This window comes from Aquarana catesbeiana, linkage group LG02, assembly GCF_042186555.1.
Source record: "Aquarana catesbeiana isolate 2022-GZ linkage group LG02, ASM4218655v1, whole genome shotgun sequence".
NCBI lineage: Eukaryota > Metazoa > Chordata > Amphibia > Anura > Ranidae > Aquarana > Aquarana catesbeiana.
In genome coordinates, this window is record NC_133325.1 from 574950423 (window position 1) to 574975185 (window position 24763).

The 24763-nt window shown below is 44.4% G+C and overlaps 1 protein-coding gene across 1 annotated transcript in view; it reads right to left on the minus strand.

Moving 5' to 3' along the window:
• LOC141127585 (uromodulin-like) overlaps window positions 1-24763 on the minus strand; it is a 177164-nt gene that overhangs the window by 21099 nt on the left and 131302 nt on the right. The gene's annotated exons all lie outside the window — the stretch shown is intronic.

Consider the following 24763-nt stretch of genomic DNA (forward strand, 5'->3'; position numbering starts at 1 on the left):
TGCAGGGGTCAGCTGACCACTGTATCTGGGCAGTTTTGGGGATCTGTGAGGAGAATTTCAGATAAAAAGGGGCTTCCGAGCCCCAGATTTCAGTCGCCTTAGTAGCAGCAAGCTGTGGTGTTCCCTCCCTTCCTCAGTCGTGGCTATTTTATTATGTGGCAGTGTCGCCTTATTTAAGGAGGACAGTTTACATATTTTAAAATGTTTTATACATTTATTAAAGTGTTGATATTATTTGAAGCAAATGTTTGAGTTATGGGGTGATTCCCCTCTTCTTTTGATGATACAGCTCGAGTCGTAGTGGCTGAGCTGTTTACGTGTTTTTAAATAGAAATAAAAGTATATTTTATTTATTAAAGCCAATAATAATAAAGGCCGTGGCCATAATTTTATCCAAAGGTAGTGTGAGTGTGTTTATTGTTTATCTAAATTCTTGCTGTCTGCTATCCGATGCTCCCAGCTGAAAACTAGGAATGTGCAACTGTGCATGCTCCTAGTTCTCAGACCTGTTGTCAGGAGGAAAAATTGTTCCTATAGTTATTGTCCAGTAAACTGATACACACCAACAATGCTATACTTGGTCTGGGCATCTAAGCCTAAAAAAAAACTGGTTATAAAGGGGTTAGCAGGCATTTGAGATCCAAAAAATAACTACACAAAACAGTTATAAATATATATAAACCATTACTTTAAGGTGCCCAAAACACTGTGCAGAGCAGACACTTTGGTGTGGAGAACAGAGAAGTGAGAATGAATCTTAAAGGCTAAAGTTCACCTTTTTTTTTTTCTAAATTCCAGCCCCCTGTGCACCAATATAGCATTCATGTACTTTTTTTGCAAAAATATCAAAGCTTTCCATAAAATCTACAGACACGTACCTTACTCTCCTCCATCCATGATTCCAAGCGTATCTATTGCTTCTGTCTTACCTCCTTACAGACTTTAGGTCATGACACAGGAAGGAGTTGACCAGCTGACCTCATTAGCACACACCCTGCATCATCCACCCTCCCACTCCCAGCTGCACGTTTTTTAAATGAAATGCAATCAATCAGTGATCACCCTTCTCACTAAATACACAATTATGGCCATACACTATGCAATCTCTTTATACAAGTACATAAAAGGGAGTGGACAGAAACACTCAGCTGTCAAGCCCCGTTCACATCTCTGTATAGCGAGAACTCGCATTCTCACATGAGGTTTTTTTTCTGTGAGGTGGGGAGATGTTATGTGTGATTAGTGAAAATGCTTCATAGGGCAGTCTATCCAGCTGAATGGACTGCCCTACACACAGCAATCTCCCCAAAAGGAGCTTCAAAACTTTTTTTAAGAGTGGAGCTTGGTGCATTTTTACTGCAATTTTTGGTGCAGCGCATTTCTGAAATGCAAGGAAACGCACAGATCTGAATGGAGCCTCATTGTTCTTGTGTTATTTCAATTTCAGGCCCCATTCACATCTAACATAGTGGGAGTGAACGTTTTGTGTCTCGTTTTTCCTGTGACACGCATAGGGCAGCCTGCTGATTTAAATGGGCTGTGCTATATGTGGCTTATGGGACATGTTGGCGTATTGTGGGCTGCGTGTTTGCCGCATTTGCCACTCGTTTTTTCACATGGCAAAATGTGTGTTTGCTTCTGTGTTTGCTGTGCCGTTACCAATTAATGGCACTGAAAGCACAACTAGTAATTTTAGGTGTATAAAGGTGGCCATACATTATACAATCTGATTGTACAATCTTCTTTAGATTTACCAAATTTATATAATAGGTGGAAACACCTATCTAGCCAATCACTCTTTATCCAATCAGACAGGCCCTTGCACTACAAAATTGATGGCAGATCTAAAGGAGATTGTACAATCAGATTGTATAGTGTATGGCCACCTTTTATACACCTAAAATTACTAGTTGTGCATTCAGTGCCATTAACTGTTAACACCACACCAAACACAGAAGTAAACACACATTTTGGCATGCTAAAGTGGAGGTCCAACCACCGCTGCAAAAATGAAAAGCCAGCAGCTACACATACTGCAGCTGAAAAAAAGCACAAGTGGAGAGGCGCCTCTGGGTGCAGTCGTTTTTAAAAAAATCAATTTAATAGACAACGTAAGATCAACTCACATGTTGTAAAAAAATGAAAAGCATGGTATCAGAAAGTCGAGATGACATTCCCACATCCTGTGACAAGATCCGTGCTGTGTACGATGACCGGGGATCTTCCGAATGATGTCATCGTCGGCTACGGAAGAGCGGCCTCAGAATGAGGCTTGGAACACAGTGGTTGGCTGGCAGCAGGGGGACGACGTCATCAAAAATAGATGCATTTCATGAGCGTGCGCACTTGGATGCTCTGCAAGTCGCACTTCTTCCTCAGCAGACAAAGTCTGAATACCATAGAGAGGGAATAAATAAAGAAAAAAGACACAAGGGCGGAGCTTCTACTAATTTCATTATCACTTCCAACCTCCCCCTCATTGTCTCATCCAGCTCCGCCCTTGTGTCTTTTTTCTTTATTTATTCCCTCTCTATGGTATTCAGACTTTGTCCGCTGAGGAAGGAGCGCGACTTGCAGAGAATCCAAATTATGGTTACCACCTCATCCCTTTAAACCCGAACACATATTAATTACACAGGTTCTGTGGCTGATTAAGGTGGTAATTAAACTCACTTGGTACCTTATGTGCATTTAATTAGCCTCAGAACCTGTGTAATTCAAAATGTGTTCAGGTTTAAAGGGATGAGGTGGCAACTCTAATCCAAGTGCGCACGCTCATGAAACGCCTCCATTTTTGATGAACCCGTCTTCCTGCTGCCAGCCATCCACTGTGTTCCAAGCCTCGTTCTGAGGCCGCTCTTCCGGAGCTGGCGTTTACATCATTCGGTCATCGTACACAGCACGGATCTTGTCACAGGATGTGGGAACGTCATCTCGACTTTCTGATACCATGCTTTTCATTTTTATACCATATGTGAGTTGATCTTACGTTGTCTATTAAATTGATTTTTAAAAGCTCTTTGGAATATGGTTTCTTCCCTTGTGTGCTTCCTGTGGACGTTTTTGCCCTCTCCCAATACCACTACATAGCTGATTTGCCTGTGTATGCCAGATGGACTATATTGTCAATTACTAGCAGATTTGTATTGGGACTTTTATGATCTCTGTGTTGATGCGCCTATACTTGTGTACACATACTGCAGCTGCTGACTTTTAATTGGACACTTACCTGTCCTGGAGTCCAGCGATGTCGGTACCGCAGCTGATGTTTCCATCGGCTGTCGGGTGCTGCTGCCTCCATTGTGAGAAAGGGAATCCGGCAGTGTAGCCTTACGGCTTCACGTTGAGAACCCTACTGCGCATGCGCGAGGCTCCGCTTCTCTCTCCTATTGGCCCGGCGGCCGGGGAAGGAGGAAGAAAGAGGGAGGAGGAGGGAAGAGAGAGCCAAAACGATTACGCAAATACCCGCGGCTGAGGCTCCCGGAAGTGGGGACAGGATACTTGTGAAAGACAGGTATCCTGTCCCCCCTCCCCCCCGAAAGGTGCCAAATGTGGCACCGGAGGGGGGAAGGAGTACAACGAGTGGAAGTTCCGCTTGTGGCTCGAACTCCGCTTTAAAAAATGAATGGCAAATGCTGCAAAACGAACAGTAAAAAACACGCAACTCACAAAACGCCAACATGTCCCGTAAGCCACATATAGCACTGCCCATTTAAATCAGCAGGCTGCCCTATGCGTGTCACAGGAAAAACGAGCCACAAAATGTTCGCTCCCACTATGCTAGATGTGAATGGGGCCTGAAAGTGAAATTGGTGCGATAACACAAGAACAATGAGGCTCCATTCACATCTGTGCATTTCCTTGCATTTCAGAAATGCGCTACACCAAAACTCACAGTAAAAAACGCACCAAGCTCCGCTGTAAAAAAAAGTTCTGAAGCTTCTTTTGGGAGATTGCTGCATGTAGGGCAGCCCATTCAGGTGGATGGGCTGCCCTATGTGTGATGAGTGAAAATGCTCCAAAACACCTCCCTACCTCGCTAAAAAGCTAAAAAAAAAAAAAACACATGTGGGAATGTGAGTTCCCGCTATGCAGAGATGTTAATGGGGCTTGACGGCTGAGTGTTTCTGTCCACTCCCTTCTATGTACTTGTATAAAGATGGCCATACACTATGCAATCTGATTGTGTATTTAGTGAGAAGGGTGATCACTGATTGATTGCATTTCATTTAAAAAACGTGCAGCTGGGAGTGGGAGGGTGGATGATGCAGGGTGTGTGCTAATAAGGGTCAGCTGGTCAACTCCTTCCTGTGTCATGACCTAAAGTCTGTAAGGAGGTAAGACAGAAGCAATAGATACGTTTGGAATCATGGATGGAGGACAGTAAGATACGTGTCTGTAGATATTATGGAAAGCTTTGATATTTTTGCAAAAAAAGTACATGAATGCTATATTGGTGCATAGGGGAACTTAGCCTTTAAAATGGAACTTCCCCTAAAAAGGGAAGTCCACTTTTTGCCCCCCCCCCCCCCGATTGGGAGGGTTTTTACTTTTACCTTTTTAATTTTTTTAGAGAGCAGGTACCTAGTTTTGACAGGTACCTGCTTCCACTTCTACTGGAACTGCCTAAGCAATCCCAGTAGAAGTTATATACACCCCCTCCCCCCACAACTTCCTGGGACACATAACAGGTCCCGGGAGCAGGTCGTCCATTCACAAAGCGCAGCGTGTATGTGCAGTGGGGAACTGGCTGTTAAGCTGCAAAGAGTCACAGCCGGCTTCCCACAGTAAACATGCCGGCACCGGGGTCCTGAAGTCCCGGCCTGGGTAAGTGCAGATCCTTCAACAGATAAGTGTCCTTCTATTTAGACCTCATGCACACTGGACGTTTTTGGGTGTTTTTACAGCGGCTGTTTTTGGCTTCAGACGTTTTATTTGTACAGTCAATAAACTCTCCAGCATGTTATCCTATGTGTCCATGCACACATAGGCTGTTATCAACTGTTTTTGGCTGGGGCGTTTTTTGGGTGTAAAAAAAAAATCCTAAACTAGTCGGTTCCGAGCGGAGTTCTTCAGCTGTAAAAACGTTTGACCGTCAAAAAACAATGAAAAACACAGATGAAATACGGTTCACCAACGCTTTTAATCCCATTTAAAAAAAAAAAACGATTAAAAACGCTAATGCTAAACGCTAAAAAACTTTATTGCAAAAATGTTGAAAAACTCACTGCAAAGCTACTGCCATTTTTATAACGTTATTATAACGTCCAGTGTGCATGAGGCCTAAAAGTCAGTAGCTACAGCATTTGTAGCTGCTGATTTTTCATTTTTTTTCAGACTGAAGAACCTCTTTAAAGTGGAGTTCCACCCAAAAATGGAACTTTCGCTTTAAGGGAAGGTGACCCCCTGACATGCCACGTATGGCATGTCATTTTTTTGGAGGGGGAGCAGAAACCCTTTTTTTAGAGGGTTCCAGCTCCCACTTCCTCCCAGGGCTTTGAGGCGCCCCGCGGCACTGGAAGGGAGATCACCTCTCCCCCCTCCCTCTCAGCAATCATCTGGGACACGTCATAGGTCCCAGATGATTGCCCGGCCAGTCACAGCGCGCAGCGCAGTTCGCGCATGCGCAGTGCGTGCCTGGCTGTGAAGGAGGGGGAGACGAGCGGGGCTTCGTTCCCTTGCATTGCTGGACCCTGGAACAAGTAAGTGTCTGATTATTAAAAGTCAGCAGCTGCAGTATTTCTAGCTGCTGACTTTTAATTTTGTTTATTTTTATTGGAACTCCGCTTTAAGTTTATACCACTGTCTATTTTACATAGATAGCTTTTTTTTAAATTTTTGATGCACATACTGTATCATTTTGGGTGAATAGAAACAAAAGAACCTGAGATTAAGCTTTGGTTTACATTGCAGCAATTTGGCGGCTATTGCATCAGTGCATCACCGCACCAATTCCCAAAAGTTGTTTCTGTACTATTTTTGGAGACTTCGGGGTGCAATTTCAATAGACATCTGTGCAGAAACTCGCACAGATGTCACTGAAATCGCCCCCGAAGTTGGGACTGACATTCGGGAATGAAATTGTGCGAGTTCATGGAGACAACTCCTTGTCTCCATGAATTCCGGCTCAAAAGGGACACCTTAGTTACCTTACTAAAACTAGAGAGTGCAAAATCTGGTGCATAATAGAAACAAAAAAGTCAGTGCTACTACCCATACATCAAAGCAGAGATCCCGGGTGCTCGATCCACAGTCGCTGGCTGAGTAGGGAAATGAGGAAAAGATGATCCGCACTCCGGTGATTGCTCTTAAAAAGTATAATATTTATTGGCAAGACACAATGACCAAACGCAAATGAGAACAGTTGACGCGTTTCAGCCTATAAGGCCTTAGTCATACCCACCAAAATCTGGTGCAGCTGTGCATGGTAGCCAATCAGCTTCTATCATCAGATTCTTCAATTAAGTTTTGACAAAAAAACCTTGAAGCTGATTTTTAATGCAGAACTGCACCAGATTTTGCACTCTCCAGTTTTAATAAATCAAACACATTGTGTCAGCTGTTTCAGAGGCTGGCCATACATGGTTCATTTTTTTTATTCAACCAGCAGGCTGAAGGAAAAAAAACTAAAATACCGTATTTATTGGCGTATAACACTCACTTTTTTCCTCTTAAAATCAGGGGAAAATTGCGGGTGCGTGTTATATGCCGATCCCCGCCGATCACTCCTGCTTTTTGTGAGCGGAGCGAGCCGGCCGCCGATATACATAGATAGCCGAGTGTACTCGGCTAGGTTCGGCTAGCTCCGCTCACAGTTACGCCCAGTCCCGCCCTATGATGGACATAACACAGGGACTGGGCGTGACTGTGAGCGGAGCTAGCCGAACCTAGCCGAGTACACTTGGCTATGTATGTCGGCTCTTCTCGGCTCCGCTCAGTCACTCATATGGCGCCACTGCTGAGATACACAGAGCCGGTCTCGGCTCTTCTTGGCTCCACTCGTAGTCCCGCCCAGTCCCGCCCTGTGATGGACATAACACAGATCCAATGGCGGGACTGGGCGGGACTACAAGCGGAGCCGAACCTGAAAATTATCTGACAAGGCTCCAAATGACAATAATAAGGATGCAAATGACACGAATAAGGCTGCAAATGATCTGCCAAGGCTGCAAATGACACTGGCAAGGATACAAATGATCTGCCAAGGACGCAAATGACACTGATAAGGATGCAAATGACACTGATAAGGATGCAAATGACACTGATCAGGCTGCAAATGATCTGACAAAGCTGGAGATGGACACTGATAAGACTGCATTGATGGGCATTTAAATGTAAGTTTTTTTCCTTAAAAAGTTTTTTTCCTTAAAATTCCCTCCTAAACTTTGGGTGCGTGTTATACGCCTGCGCGGTACTCCTCCATCTACACAAATGGGTGGATGGGGCAGTCCTCCCTTCTGGAACATAGTGTTCTGACAGCAGCACCCGCCACATAGTGTTCTGACAGCAGCACCCGCCACTGTCAGAATACACTGATCTGCACCTAGTTGACTGTAGCAGCTGATCAATACATTTCAAATGTATCCTTTAACAATTGAATGAAAGTGGTTGTAAACCCTTACAGATCACTTTAACCTACAGGTAAACCTAGATTAAGACTTACCTGTAGGTGCAAGAAATATCTCCTTAACCTAGACGGTTAAGGAGATATTTTCCTAAAACCGGGAGCCGATGTCTACGGCGCATGGGCACCGATGTCTACGGCGCATGTGCAATGCATCTTGTGCATTTTTTAGGGTGTGCCCCCCAAATCTTTGTCTAGTGTATGGATTCTGACCAAATCCTTTTGGGCTGGAGCACCCCCCCCCCCATCATTGCCTCTTATTAGTGTCCACCTGTGTTATGAGAGGAGTCCTTTAATTCTCCCATTTAGAGGAGTGTATGCTCCCATTATTCAGAGAAACAGGATCTTCCATTCTATGGATAGCGTAGGAGCCACTAGTTCGGGGTACTTTGTCGCAGTAAGTGGGCTTAGCCTTATATAACCATATAGTGTGACCAAACCCCCATATTTTTTGAATATGTTCAGGTGTTTTTAACTAGCCTTGCAGGATAAATGTCATTTTTGTATGTGTGTGCTGTAATCTTTTTTTCTTTTATTTTCTGTGCAATGCAAATGGAGTGGTCTGACCATTGCAGCGATGCAATCTCCAGAGCCAAGGGAAGATGAGCACCCCCTGGTGGCAACTGGAAGTGCCGCACCGCAAACCATAGCAGGGCATGACTGAGTCTAGCCCCGCTGGTAAACAAGAGCATCATTTTTAGCCACATATCTACCCCCCCAAAAAACGAAATAAGGGGGAGAATGACGGGGGAACCAACGAGCCACTCAGTAGTCCCAATACTCCTCCATGGTCCACACTTGGTACCAAAAGACAGAAAAACAACATAGAAAGCAATTTAATATTTTTTTTTTACATAAAGGTTGAATATATTATGAACAACAGCTAGAGAGATGGATAGCTAACAAATTAGGAAAAAAACACAGGATCATTAGAGGAATGGTTTATAGGAACAGACTTCATTTAAGCCAGGCGGCTGGGTAGCATTGGGTCTCTATATCCAGAGTGTCTCTCTCTGGAGGATTTTTTGTCCTAATCACCCCCTCTTAGGTCTTTGGGGACCCTTTGGAGGGCTATAAATGTAACCAGTGAGGTGTCAAAGCCACGGTACAAGTCAAGATGTCTACTGACATCAAGCGGTAAAATTATCACACCAGTCAGTAGACATTTTGACTTGTACCATGGCTTTGACACCTCGCTGGTTACATTTATAGCTCTCGAAAGGGTCCCCAAAGACCCAAGATTGGGACAAAAAAATCCTCCAGAGGGAGGATTATAGACAGCATATGCACTCTTCTGGGACTATCCAACTGGAATGACCAGGACTATGTTGAAAGTCAGTCAGGCTTCCAATATACCCTGCAAAACTACATAAAACAACTTCTTGCTGTAAGTGTTATATACAATTAAATTATGGGTTCCATTATGTAGTGCAGAGAGTATATGTATAATCTAGGTTATATATGTGTTATATATGTGTATATGTATTGAGTAATACACCTAATCTATACGCTACCTAGGTGTATCCCCATATCTACCTACCCATGGGGGGCCATATTTGCCACTAGCTCTGTTCCTCGCTCTCCGTGATCCACATATGTTGCTTGTAAGTATTTAGGTTTACTGATTTTGAATACAATATGTTAGTATTTTCGTGAAATTGTTATTATTAAAACTCTGTTTGTGCTTGTTTTGAACAGGATTTGAAATTGTAATTAACCCTTTATGCTCCTGAAGAAGCATTAATTGTCAACGCGAAAAATGTTGAGCACCTCTTTGTTCATCTAGTGTGAAGCTACGTACCCCTCATAGCCCCCTGCTTTCTACCGACATTTGGTGACTTTGTTGACTATGTTGCATATTTGCCAATGTTAATATTTTGGAGGCTCCCTACCTGGATTAGGGGCTGGGTATGCTCACACAGCAGTTTGGATGATCAATGTGTCCATTAGACTTTTGTTGAATAGGGACAGCCACACACTTATTGATAATCGGCCGGTCCTGCTGAACAGGCCAAATTTTGATCAGTGTAGGGCTAGCTTAAGGATTGAGCATTGATTTATGGTTGTTAATTTTCTAGGATATGAGATTGCTTGATTTGGCTGTCTAAGACCTTGACGACCATTAATTGTTGGAATCAAAATTGGAATTGTGATAAACAATGATTGTTGGGCGAGAATGGGGGTGATCGCTGATGTAAAAGTGTTGTTTTGTTTTCATATGCATGTTTAACCTCCCTGGCGGTATGATTATTTCGGATTTTAGGTGCTGAAAGCGGTACAATTATTTTGCATGGAAATTTGGCGTTTTATATTGTAGGCCTGTAATTCTTAACAATAACACACTTAAATCTGTCCACCAAGAGTCTAGCAGATATCCCGGGTATGATGAAGTTTGAAACACAAAATCATAAATTATAATATAATAAATAAATATAAATAATTTAAAAAAATAATAATATAATGATAATAAAATAAACTTCCCCACGATTCACTATCGCTCAATTCTGCAAGTATTCTAATTTACTATCGCTGTTTTCTAGCTGGTCTAAAGCCACTTTTGATGTAAAGGGACACTTTTTGGTTGCTATGGACAATCTCAAGTTTCCAGGCAGAAAGAACAGTATATATAATATAAAACTGCATGCAGGACATGGGCCAAAGCACTGGGGACAAAAGGCATGTGAAATGATCTTATACAGTTCTGTAATCTGTAAGATTACAGTACTGTATGTGTTATGATTTTTACATTCTTTTGAATTTGCCGCCAGGCTCCGCCCCGTGCGTCGCAGTATTCTGGGGACCAGGTAAGTAACACTCGGGGTTGCCGATAATGGTGCTGAAATTTAAGCCCGAGCCACACTCTGGATTACCGTCAGGGAGGCTATGACATTTGGGGAGAAGATGTAGCTATCTAGCGATTCCCAGAGTGGAGGAGCTGCGCTTTTTTAGCAGAGAAATTCTATTTGTGTTGATTATTTGTACTTTAACCCTTTAAGCCGGCCATAGATGGTTCTGAACCAGCTGAGACTCAAACCATTTATGGGAAGTCTGAATGTACCCATCCATCGATCCACTTGAGTACAACCAGCATGTCGGATTCTCAGCATGCGATTATTGTCAGCCACTAGCAATAATCACTGCTCTCTCTGTGTTCTTCCGGCAGGGGGAATTGACTGTGGTTACAGGAAGAAAATTCGCTCCATCTATAGCCTAAGTGATTGAGTTGATGAATAAGTGCTGATGCTGATTATTATGAACAGTCAAACGTCATCATCTAAAAATCTGTGTCTAATTTGTAATATTTAATAATTTAAAGTTAAGACTTATCATGCAGTTTTCCTGTATTTTTAAAACATGGAGTGTACTTACGGTCCGAAGGATCTATGCACTGAGCACCTAGAAATGGGCAAAAAAGAAGGAAGAGTCAAAGGCTGTGTTCTAAAGTGATATATACAATAAACTAAAGTGTGTGTGTGTGTGTATATATATATATATATATATATATATATATATATATATATATACACAGAATATACATAACACACACACATTTTGTAAATTTTTAGCTGTATATGCTAACTGTAAAATATTGGAATAAATAATTTTTTTTAATGTTTTCCTGTGATCTACATATAGTCAATCACAGTTCATTTAGAATTGGTATGTAATCTGTGTACAATCTGCCTTTCAGGTCTTTTGCATGTATAGAATTCAATAAAATATCTCCCACACTTTCTTCTATAATCTAAAGCCGACCTACAGACTGAATAAAAAACATCTAACAGATTTCTCCATCCACACATGAATGAAGCTTCAGCGGCTGCCATAGTATTTTCACAGCCAGTTCCACCAGCTGTCAAAATATCTGTACAGCAGCTACATCTGTTTGGATGCAGTTTCTGTTCCGCTGAGAATTTTTCAACCAGCTTCTAAAATTTTTTAGTCGAGGGATGTCAGGCAAGAAGCAGCTGACAGGGCCGTTTGAATTTTGCCGCTTTATCGGAAACCAGCTGAAATCAGTGTATGGACCGCTTAAAGTGGAGGTTCAGCCCAACACTAACTATACTTAATTCTAATTCCACCCTCATTCTAAGCCTATTCTGTGTATCCTGTAAAGGAGGGGTCATCAACGCCCCGGGCCGCCGCCCACTACAGGGCCGTAGCCTCTTTGCAGCCGGGCCGCGAAGGTTGCACTGTCTGACATCGTCTCTCACTGCCCGCCCACATCACCGCTGTTCCACCCTCACAGTGGGGCAGATTGTCACACTGCTCTTCTGCCCATGCAGCGTGTCAGAACACACCGCTACACTTCTGGAGGTGAGGCAGGGGAGCAGAGAGATGAGATCATCTCTCACCGCCCGCCCATCACCGCTGTTCTCCCTCACTACCCACTACTTTAGGCTTGCCTCTGAACTAATGCGCATGCCTGTGTTGCCACCACTGCAGTAACAATCTTCATGTGGTGGCAGATGACAAACCACATCTGGTGGCAGGTGACAATCCACATCTGTTAGCGGGAGACGTGGCAAATGGCAAGCTGCATCTGATGGCAGGTGACGTGGCAAGTGAAAATTCGTATCTGGTGGCAGGCAACGTGGCAAGTGACAATCCACATCTGGTGGCAGGCGATGTGGCAAGGGACAAAATGCAACTGGTAGCAAGCGACGTTTTGAGTGACAAGTTGCATCTGAAATCAGGCGACATGGCAAGTGACAATCCACAACTGGTGGCAGGCGACGTGGCAAGTGACAATCCGCATGTGGTGGCAAGTGATGTGGCAAATGGCAAGCTGCATCTGATGGCAGGCAACGTGGCAAGTGACAATCTGCATCTGGTGGCAAGTGACAATCCGCATCTGGTGGCAGGCGACGTGGCAAGGGACAAACACATCTGGTGGCAAGCGACGTTTCAAGTGACAAGCTGCATCTGAAGGCAGGCAACATGGCAAGTGACAATCCGCACCTGGTGGCAGGCGACGTGGCATGTGACAATCCGCACCTGGTAGCAGGCGACGTGGCAAGTGACATTCTGCATCTGGTGGCAGGTGACAAGTTTAGGGTTCCCACTGATTCTGTATTATGGTGAGTTTTCATTCTATATTACAATGTAATAATAGAAATAATGAGCTTCAATCATTTTGACACCATATCAACCATGGTGCTGTGATGATTGAAGCGCCAACACCAGCTATTGCCCCGATAAATTGCCCACGAAAAGCCGCATACAACCCCCAACCCCCCCCCCCCCCCGGGCCTTGGCACAATTTTCTTCCACAACGCCAGTCCCTGATGCCCAAAAAGTTGGGGACTACTGCTGTAAAGAATAGATCTGTACACTTACCTATGCTGATTGGGTCCCAGTGCCAACTTCAGTGAAGAAGAGAGATCGCCCACAACGGCTGCAGAGCCTGGGCAATGACGTCAGTCATGGGCTTACTATGGGGCATCCGTAGTCAGCTGTCCCTCCTCTACACTGAGGCTGGCTTTGGCACCTGATCATGTGACTGCACTGGAGTGCTCTCAGGATAGGTAAGTATTCAGATCTTTTTTTTTTAGATAGAATAGGATTAGAATAAAGGGTGGGGGTAGATTTACAGTAAGTATAGTTAGTGTTTGACTGATCTTCCACTTTCAGCGTTTCATCTTGGCCTAAGTGGTAGAGCTGAAAAAATCTTAATGTTTTCAGTGCTGGCCTTGTACTGAAAGGCAAAAATGAACAAAATACGAAGAACATCTAAGAAACCTGAAAGATCCAGACTAGTGCTTGTTCACTGGAGGACTATAACTCCCTTTGTGAAGGAATGTGATGTAGATAATAATAATAGTAATCTGAAAATGTCTATTTTCTTATGTGCATACATGTTTTTCTCCTTACTCATTATATAAGTATACAGGTTTGCTCTGTTCCTATATTTTCTCAAGATGGCGGGTACCCCCTGCATCCCACACATCAGAAGAACGCGGAACTGAAGATAAAACCAAAGACAGCCAGACCTCGTTATGAAGATTCTCCATTTTCTTTTTTTATCTTAACCAATGAGATGTACCTATTAGACTAACATAGCAATGACGTATTTGTGTGTATAAAACATTAACACCGCCTTGAATAAATTAGAAGTGTAAGGAGTAACAGAGCTGAGCGTGTCTCAGAGTGTTTACTTTTATATGCATACATATCAACACTTTCAAATTAGAGACAGCAGCAGATAACCTTGGGCTTGATTGGAGCTCTTAATCATTTCCTTAACAGATGATGCCGAAACCCGGGACCTCAGGCTACAGTCGAAGCCATACCGCGACAAGCATTCGGGCGTTAATTGAAAGATAACAGAGGGGGTCTTTGCGCAGCCCTAACAGTACGGTAAGTTTGATTTATATTCTTACCACTGTACGACTCTCTTATCTTTCGGTTGACGGCTGGATTCTGTCGGTATGCTGAGACTGTCTTAGAGGCAGGTATTTCCTCGCCTGAGGTTGTTTTAACGTACCTGCTGATGGGTTTCTGCTGACTGTATTTGTTCACTGTCTGCCATTCTTTGGGCTACGAAACTCAGCAGTCTAAAAGTGCTACATGTGTGTTCTCATCTCCAGAAGAGTTGTCGGCCTCTGGAGTGAGATGGGTTATTGTGGCAGTCGGTTATAGGACGGGTTACTCAAGGATTTGTCGGATCTTTAAAAGGAAATCTCAGCTGCTGGCGTTGCAGTCTGAAAGCATTACAGATGTGTCACCCCCAGATGTGCTGTCGGCCTCTGGGAGGTAACTGTAATGACGGCCTTTAACTGGGTTTTAAGGGGGTGATGTCTGCCCCTGGGGTTATCTTAGCCTGCTGAAATTTTGCAGTTCGAAGAGTGGCAGGTGTAATGTCCTGTCGTGAGTGTATTTGTGGTTTACTTTCGCTATGTATGAGAGGGGTTGGGGTGGGGACTGGTTAAGGTCGGAGGGGGGGCTGCCCGGGGGATCTGTTGGGTCGCGGGCCATTGCTCCTCACTACCCCTGACGTGTTTGTTCTTGTTCTGAGATTAACCGTACATTACAGGGTTATAGCAAACAGTAGCAACTTGGAGCGCAGTATGTGCCCCCACTGAAGGAATTTGTTGATAAAGAACGCTGAGAAAAATATTAACCCCTTGGTTGTATGTATTCTCCTCTCAAGCCGTTAGCCGAGAAACAGAAAGTGTGATTGTAAAGAAAGTGATATTACAAAGAAGGAGAGAAGCAGATGTTGAAATAGTTAAAGTTGAAAGAAGTGGCGAAAGTTATGTTGCTGAAGAAACAGGGAGAAAAATCCTGTGTGATAAAGAAAATTGGATAAAGGAAGTTAAGAAAGATGGCGATTGTATTATGTATGTGTATCACAGAGTCGATGATACAGTATGTGAAATTACCACGCTATGTTGGAATTTGAAACAAAAGGAGGGGAGGGACGGCACTGCCCTCTGTCTAACAACCACTCCTTTCTCACCACCCAAGCACAACCCACTGTGACAACTAAGCCTGGCGGCCATCTTAGTGCACCCATGCCTTCACTTTCTACCCAGCCCAGTGCACTTCCTGCTGGCGGCCATCTTGGTACACCCAGTAAGCTTAAACACAGCCTGTACCCAGCCCTCCCTGTTTTAAACCAGGATGGTTCGTACCACACATCTGTCTTCCCCAATACGGAAGCATCACATTCCCAGGCCGGATATGTTAATGATGAAGAAGCATCTGAGTGGGAAGCCCAACAGCAGGCAGCAAAGCCACCCACTGATTTAAACCCCAATCCGGCTCCAGACTCTCAGTTCCGAGAGGATCTCAAACACATGCTGGCAACCGTAAGGAACAGTGCCTCTTGCCAGCCCCCGCCCCAACAACAGTCTCGGTTACCAGAAGGGGCACCAGTGATGTGTGTCGCTTTTACTCTATCACAAGCAGCGGCCTTAGTGACAAGTCTGCCTGACCCAGAGAAGCAGCCAATTCCCTTCTACCACAGGATAGTGCAGATACAAGAAACTTACTCAGCTGCCTGGAGAGACTTGATCAGCCTATGCCAAATCAAAGCAGGATATGTCTTTTGGCCAGTCATGCAGATGGCCTTCAATGATGCCTGCCTGACAAGTGCCACTTCCTACACCTCAGGCGTGGAGTTCTGTGCACAACTCCACGACTGGGCAAAGGAGAAGTTAACGGATCAGACCACCGCAATCCAAGATATTACCCAAGATAAAGGGGAGTCTGTGAAGAAGTATCATGCTAGACTCATAAAGGCACACACACACATGTTATCAACTGCTTTTGTTTCAGGGCTCAGAGAGGATATCAGAAAAGGCCTGATGGTGGCCCGCCCTGAATACCATTCAATGAAAATGTCTGATTTATTGTTGGTGACCAGAGGTATAGAAAATCAAAAAGGTAAAAAACCAACGCCCCTCATGGTAACCCATGACGAAGATCCCGCCTACACTAGTCCACCACCACTGCCCAATACCAGGGAAAGGATCACCTGTTACAACTGTGGGAAACGGGGTCACTTCAGAAAAGAATGCAGAGCCCCAAGATGTCCCAGACAAAAACCTACCACTTTCCTCATTGACAGGGGTGCAGCCAAAAGTGTGTTGAGGGCGGTGAACCTGCCTAATAATTCTTTCCTTTCCACTATTGATGTTTCCTGCGTAGGAATGGATGGGGTGCCCCGCTCCAGTCCACTTCCTGCTTTGCTTGCCAGATTTGTGGTGTCCTCTACATGTCCCTTGAATCTACTAGGAGCTGATGTGTTGTCCAGACTACAGGCCTCAATCAGGACACGCCTGAAGGGGGGATGAAGTTACATACTCCCCTATCTTTAGAAGACTCATCTGCCTTGTGTTCTCTGCCTCTCCTGATGACACTTAATGAAGAAAAAAAAACTTCAAGTTCAATACTGCAGGAAGTACTTGACAGAATCCCTGCGTGCCTATGGTCCACAGGACCGGAAGACAACGGTCACTTAAAGGTGCCACCAGTTTCAGTCAAGCTAAAAGAGGGCGCTTCATTGCCCCGGAAACCACAATAACCCCAAGAAGAGAACCCCTAAAGGAGAACCAGGTACCTGCTGTGGATGCCTTTGACTGCAAAATACCTCACAGAGGTGGACCTTACAAACGCTTTCTTCAGTGTCCACCCTCACCCCTCCTGCTGGTACCTTTTCGCATTCATCCACGGAAAGAAACGGCAACATACCTAAACAGTTGTGCCACAAGGGGCACAGAACTTTCCAAGCCAGTTTGCAAAAGCTATGGCTATCATCCTTGACACATGACAAGAGGAACACCCGGAAGTGATTCTCTTCCAACGTGTTGATGACCTTCTCCTTTTGTGCAGCCCCCTGTTGAAGTCACCTCAGAAACCTGTTGTGCTATCTTGCCAACCAGGGCTGCAGAACCTCAAAGCCCAAATTGCAGTGGTGCTCAACACCTGTCATTTTCCTTGGACACTGTTTGTCCCATGGGACACGACACCCCACTGAAGACAGGGTGCAAGTAATCTCTGACATCCCACTGCCACAAGGTCAGAAATCCCTTCATGCCTTCCTTGGACTAATTTCCTAGTGCAGAGCATGGATTCCAGAAGCCTTCCTACTGATGCTCTGCAATCAGACCCTTCCAGATGTCTCCTGAAGAAATATCTAAAGTTTGAAGCCTTTAAGTGCGCCACCCCCGGCGCTAGGGCTCCCAGACTACGACAAAACGCTCAAGCTCTTTGTATCCGAACGTCTGGGACATGCTGCAGGTGTACTCACACAATCACACGGCATCAGCCTACGCCCCATAGGATATTATTCCTGTCGGCTGGATGCGGTAGTAAGAGGAGCCCTATTGTGTCTGTGAGCTGGCTTTGCTACACAAGCCTTGCTTGACAAAACTTTGAACTTGGTCCTCGGACACTGCCTCGTTCTGCTTGCTCCCCATGACGTTGTTGCCATATTCAACCAAGATCCAACCGAAACACTTGTCCACTACCAGACACTTGAGACTCCTGTGTTCCCTCCTATTGGACAGCATTACTCTATTCAGTTGTCAAACACTGAACCCTACCACCCTTCTTCCACTTCTCGAGGGGGGAAAGCAGGAGGAGGAGTAGAGTCTTGACTTGTCACCCCATGACCACACAGGACACGCGGTCACCACTGAAAACACTGTTCTACAAGCTGAAGCCTTACCACCGGTGATGTCTGCACAGGAGGCAGAGCTGTAAGCACTTACTACAGCATGTAAATGGGCAGAGGGAAAAAGAGCCAAGATATGCTTTCAGCATTGCCCATGATTATGGTGTTATCTAGGACAGAGGATTCCTGACGGCTGCAGGAACACCTGTGAAAAATTGATGCCTTGCTTCTCCCAACCCAAGTGACTATTCTGAGTAAAGCACACGACAAAATGAACTCAAAGGAAGCTCGAGGCAATCATCTAGCCAATTCAGCTGCCAAACAGACAGCTGGTGGTCCACGGGAAGTGGACAGCAGGGTGGTAGAAGAAGACCACCCCGTGCTTACCTTACAGACTTTCCCAGTGGACAGAGTTTATCTAAAAGAACTACAGGAAACAGCAAGTCCGGATAAGAAGGAAAGCTGGAAACGGAGAGGAGGAACTCTCAGAAATGGACTATTCGAGTGCTACCCAGGAGTATGTACCCAGCTGTGGTGCAATGGACACATGGAGCTGCCCACTTGACAAAGACTTTTATGAACTCTCTTATCAACAAGTGTTGCACCAAGAGTTACTCCACTGACCGACAACTTCTGCAGATCATGCATTATCTGCACCAAATGTAACCCAGGATGCACAGAAGAAGCACAGAAGAAGCACCTGGCAAAAGCCCTATACCCCATTCCAGAGGATGGAAATTGATCATTCTCAAGTGCCAAGAAGTGGCAGATTCGAATACGCCCTAGTGGAAGTGGTCACGACTGCCAGGACCACAGCTAAGAAACTACTAAGTGAGATAGTATGTAGATTTGGGGTCCCAGAGGTGATATTGAGAGATCAGGGACCAGCCTTAACAACAACCCTTACTAAAGAGATTTGGGCAGCACTGGGGGTTCAGTTGGCACTACACATCCCATACCACCCTCAAAGTAGCGGGAAGGTAGAAAGGATGAATGGGACACTAAAAACAGGATGTTAAAGATGGCCCAAGAGACTAACATGAGTTGGCCAGACAGTTAGCCCATTGCCCTGTTCAGTGTCAGACACACCCCCAGGGGAAACATGCCCTATCCCCTTATGAAATTTTGTTTGGTTCAGCTCCCAGACTTGGTTGTTACTTTCCACAACAGTTACAGTTACAGTCTGATGTGTTGACTAATTATGTAACCACATTATCACGAGAATTAACCTGAATGCATGTCCAGGTGTTTTCTTCCATTCCAGATCCTGAATTAGATACAGGAACACACCAACTACTGTCTGGAGATCCTTGAGCCAAGTTATGATGGTCCATTCCAAGTTTTGGTGACCACAGCCACCTCAGTCAAGTTGGCCAGAAAGAACACCTGAATGCACGCTTATCACTGCAGGAGAGCGTGTTTTCGGGTGCTGCATATCCTTTTTCTGTTTAATCTAGGGGGGAGGGGCCCAGGAGGTGGCCATCACAAAAATGATAACATAATTACGTTTTAGTGTAACTCTTCAGGTACACATGTGACCACCTTTACCTTAGATTATTGTGACATAGTACCTTGTCCGTTTGACCCTTCATGGTGATGCCATTGGTACAGTGATATCCCTGACGGTAAGGACATATATGTATGCCACACAGACAGTAACTGGGGACAGAGTTGTGGTTTCTGTGGGGGCCAGTGGGTTGGAACACAGGGCCAGACTGGGCGACCACAGAGTGCATTAGAAAAAAAAAGGAAGATGAAAATAGAAAGCCCCATATCCTAACCAAAGATACCCCTGATACATACACTGACCCAGCACACAGTCAGAGGAGGAAGCGAGCAGCTCTCTCCGGAAGCTTTGATCCTCATGTATACATACATGTCATAGGGGTTACAAGGGGGGTCCCTGATGAGTTTAAAGCCAGGGATCAGGTAAAAGCTGGTTTTGAGTCTTTGATCCCCATAACAACTGTCAGCAAGAATGTAGATTGGATTAACTACATGTCATGGTTATGCAATAGAGTTTGTCAATCAGCATACCTGTCTCCATGTGTTCATCTCTAGAGACCAGCTGACCCTCACCTGATTGCTTTTGTAACCTCTCCTATAAGCATGGCCCCACCCCAGGCCCTATCAGGGAACCCTATATTAACCTGTGCACTGCAAGCCAGCAGTGCTGATCAACCACTGTGTGTTAGCCTCTGTGTGTACTTGCTGTGTTTCCTACATCTGATTCCTGTTACCGACTTTGGCGTGTTCCCGACCATCCCTGTTTGCCTGTGACCCTGATGTTCCAGCCTGCTGCCTCCTTCCTCTTCTCCTGTAGTCTACCGTGAGCGTGAGCTGTGAGACCCTGGGGGCCGCGACCTGGAGCCAGACTGCAGCGCAGTCCATCCTTACCATTAAAGGCTCTGGTGAACACCTGCTGGCTCTTAGACTCCGCGCCCTGGGGAATCTATGCTCTAGCTCCCAGTGGGATCTGTGTCAGTGATCCAGTAGACCTGCTTCCCGAACCCCCCAGGGTTCAATCCGCAGCAGTCAGCCGTAGGGTCCACTACCTTGCGGTGCACTCCTGATCACCCAGCCTCTAGGTGACCTGACACTACACATATTATAACCAACAGAGATTTGTAAATTACACTAAAGATGCCCTCCAGGGAATTGCTGACCAGTTAGCCCCCACTTCCTACATGACATTCCAGGACCTGATGGCCTTAGACATGGTGCTAGTTGGGAAAGGAGGTGTTTTGTAAAATCATAGGAAAAAACGGGAACCTGTTGTACATACATTCCTGATAATACTGGCCCAAATGGTAAGGTTACTCTAGCTATAAAGAAATTAGAAGATCTGTTACTGGAGTTGAAGAAGAACTCAGGTATCACAGACCCATGGGACCAATACTTTAGCTGGATGAGTGGGTGGCAGAAGGTGCTCGCCCAGATACGTGTAACGGTATTAATAATCCTGGTTCTTTTAGCCCTGATTGTATGCTGTATTCTACCTTTCGTAAAAAGTTAATGAACAAGGCTGTAGACAATAGCACACCTACATTTCTCCACCAAGAAGAAGAGGACCCCCTTATGATGGAAGATGACAAACCCTTCACTCCTCTACAGTCACTCCCTGTCCATAACCTCACAATCCTATAGGGTTATAGGGATAGATAGCGCCTGACTGCACCTCTCCAGCTGTATCGAGGAGGGAAGTGAACAGTTGCTGCCCAATTCTATATACAGCCTAAAAGAGTTGCTGAGGAGAAGGGCCAGGCCAAAGTGGGACCTTTAGTATTAGGGACAGAAAAGAGAAAATAGTCATTTTAGGGGGGATTGTGAAGGAATGTGATGTAGATAATAATAATAGTAATCTGAAAATGTCTATTTTCTTATGTGCATACATGTTTTTCTCCTTACTCATTATATAAGTATACAGGTTTGCTCTGTTCCTATATTTTCTCAAGATGGCGGGTACCCCCTGCATCCCACACATCAGAAGAACGCGGAACTGAAGATAAAACCAAAGACAGCCAGACCTCGTTATGAAGATTCTCCATTTTCTTTTTTTATCTTAACCAATGAGATGTACCTATTAGACTAACATAGCAATGACGTATTTGTGTGTATAAAACATTAATACCGCCTTGAATAAATTAGAAGTGTAAGGAGTAACAGAGCTGAGCGTGTCTCAGAGTGTTTACTTTTATATGCATGCATATCAACACTTTCAAATTAGAGACAGCAGCAGATAACCTTGGGCTTGATTGGAGCTCTTAATCATTTCCTTAACACCTTTATACCAGAAATAGCTCTTTTGTGGTAATTTCCTAAGGTATAGAGAATGTCTATTAAGAGAAGTGATGTTCATTTAGCTTAGTGAATAAAGAAAACTTTGAATACTCTATCATGTGTAAAGAAAGTAAAATACAGGGTTTTCCTTACACAGGGAGGTTGATTTACTAAAGGCAAATATACTGTGCTCTACTAGTGCAGTTGCTCTAAATCTGTGGGGAAGCTCTGAAATGAGGGGAGGCCCTGCTGATTTCTATCATCCAATCATTCCTTGCATGTTCCCTTTAGATCTAGAGCAACTGCACTTGCAGTGCACAGACTATTTGTCTTTAGTAAATCAACCCCATAGAAGGATGGCTGAAGTAAATGCAGTTTCCATTTATGCACTAAACTAATTGAACATCTACTTTGCTGGGTGCTCTTTTAGTAAAACAACCCCATTGACTGGAGTTGGAGCATCGAGGTATTGAGCAAATGTTGGGTATGTAAATAATGAGTGAGAATATCATGTCATTTGCATCACCACATAACCATTACATTGGAGTCTGTAGGAACACAACCTTAGGTGTCCAAAGCAACATCCCTCTGCTAGGATCTTTTTTACACAGAATATTTTTTGTAAATAACTAATCATAACCTGTTTTAGAATATTGTTACAATGTGTAATAGTATAAATCCATGTGAAATTAGCTTTAGTTAAAAGACTGCATTTTCCTCTGATAATGGAAAAAATGTGCTTGATAATTATACAGGGAAAGGCCCCTCTTAACTTTTCCACCTATAGTACTGGCCTAATGTGCCTATTACATCCAGTTCTTGCACCCAATTTACATAAAGAAGAGACCCACTGCTGTAACTACTGAATTGAATCATAGGCACAGGAAGAGTGACAGTTAGCTCTCAGTTCTATAGCTTTAGTGGTGCTTTAATAGGGCAAAATTCAATACATTCTGCAGTTTCAGCAAAGCTGGAAATACACAAGTTTATATTAAATATTAAAATGATTCTGTATGAGTGAGAGATATACTGTAACTAAATTATCTGTACAAATACCGAGGGTTAAGCTGTAATATTCAAATATAAAGTACTAGTTTAGGAATTATTTAGCACTGACTTATAAATTGCAATCTGCAGAAACTTACCTGCATATTCGACGAGAACAGCCAATGCAATGACAAAGTGTAGCTTCATTTGTGCTGGTATATCTGGTCCTGAATAGGGATGAGCCGAACACCCCCCGGTTCGGTTCGCACCAGAACCCGCGAACGGACCGAAAGTTCGCACGAACGTTAGAACCCCATTGACGTCTATGGGACTCGAACGTTCGAAATCAAAAGTGCTCATTTTAAAGGCTAATTTGCATGGTATTGTCCTAAAAAGGGTTTGGGGACCCGGGTCCTACCCCAGGGGACATGTATCAATGCAAAAAAAACTTTTAAAAACGGACGTTTTTTCGGGAGCAGTGATTTTAATGATGCTTAAAGTAAAAAAAAAAAAAGTGAAATATTCCTTTAAATATCGTACCTGGGGGGTGTCTATAGTATGCCTGTAAAGTGACGCGTGTTTCCCATGTTTAGAACAGTCCCTGCACCAAATGTCATTTTTAAAGGAAAAAATCTCATTTAAAACTGCTTGCGGGTTTAATGTCATGTCGGGTCATGGCAATATGGATGAAAATCAGTGAGACAAACGGCATGGGTACCCCCCAGTCCATTACCAGGCCCTTTGGGTCTTGTATGGATATTAAGGGGAACCCCGCACCCAAATTAAAATAAGGAAAGGTGTGGGGCCACCAGGCCCTATATACTCTGAACAGCAGTATACAGGCGGTGCAAACAAGACAGGGACTGTAGGTTTGTTGTTAAGTAGAATCTGTTTGTAATTTTGAACATTTTTAACGTGTTTAGCTCCAGCCAAAAAATCTTTTCTAAGCTTTTTGGAAAACATAGGGAAGGGTTATCACCCCTGTGACATTTGTTTTGCTGTCTTTCCTCCTCTTCAGAAGATTTCACCTCACTTTTTTGTCCCAATGAAAAATGTTTTTTGAAAATTTGGGTTTTTTTGTGGAACAAGGATTGGAAAGCATCAGTGGAAAGGAGAAATTGTTTTCACATATTAACTCTTACAGGAGAGAATTTCCCTTCCTAGGGGTAGATTTCATCTCACTTCCTGTTGTCTCCTTCCGTTTGCAAGTAGGAGTCGTTTGTAAGTTAGATGTTTGAAAGTAGGGTCCTGCCCTATATACTCAGCAGAAATTTGGGCCTTAGGTGTTGCTGTGGCCACAACACTGTAAGCCCTCACAGGGCCCTGCTGTGAAATATTAGATCAAGAATTGTAATTACATGCCCCTGTTGAACAGGGGCAGAAAAATTGGGCCTTAGGCACTGGTGCTGGTGCCACAACACTGCAACCCCTCACAGACACTCTAGTTGGAACGCAGGAACGAGCCCTGCTGCAAAGTATTGCATCAAAAATTGTAATTACACGCCCCTGTTAGACAGGGGCAGAAAAATTGGGCCTTAGGCACTGGTGCTGGTGCCACAACACTGCAACCCCTCACAGACACTCTAGTTGGAACGCAGGAACGAGCCCTGCTGCAAAGTATTGCATCAAAAATTGTAATTACACGCCCCTGTTAGACAGGGGCAGAAAAATTGGGCCTTAGGCACTGGTGCTGGTGCCACAACACTGCAACCCCTCACAGACACTCTAGTTGGAATGCAGGAACGAGCCCTGCTGCAAAGTATTACATCAAAAATTGTAATTACACGCCCCTGTTAAACAGGGGCTGAAAAATTGTGCCTTAGGCACTGGTGGTGGCGCCCAGAACCAAAAATGTTCTTACAAGCTATCAGCGTGATGATTGAGGAGGAAGAGGATAATTACTCAGGGTTAGTCACTCAGCATCAGCATAGGCAGTCTTTGAAGGGATCTGAGATTTCAAAAAAAATTATTCGGTTACATCAGCATCAGGTGCTTGGTAGCTGGTGGTGATCCAAGACTCATTCATTTTTATGAAGGTCAGCCGATCGACCGAGTCGGTGGACAGACGCACCCTGTGATCGGTTACCACGCCTCCAGCAGCACTGAATGTGCGTTCCGAAAGAACGCTGGATGCAGGACAGGCCAGTAGCTCAATTGCATACTGTGCAAGCTCTGGCCAGTGATCCATCCTCAAGACCCAGTAACCCAGAGGATTTTCGGTGGGAAAGGTGTCCAAGTCTGATCTTGCC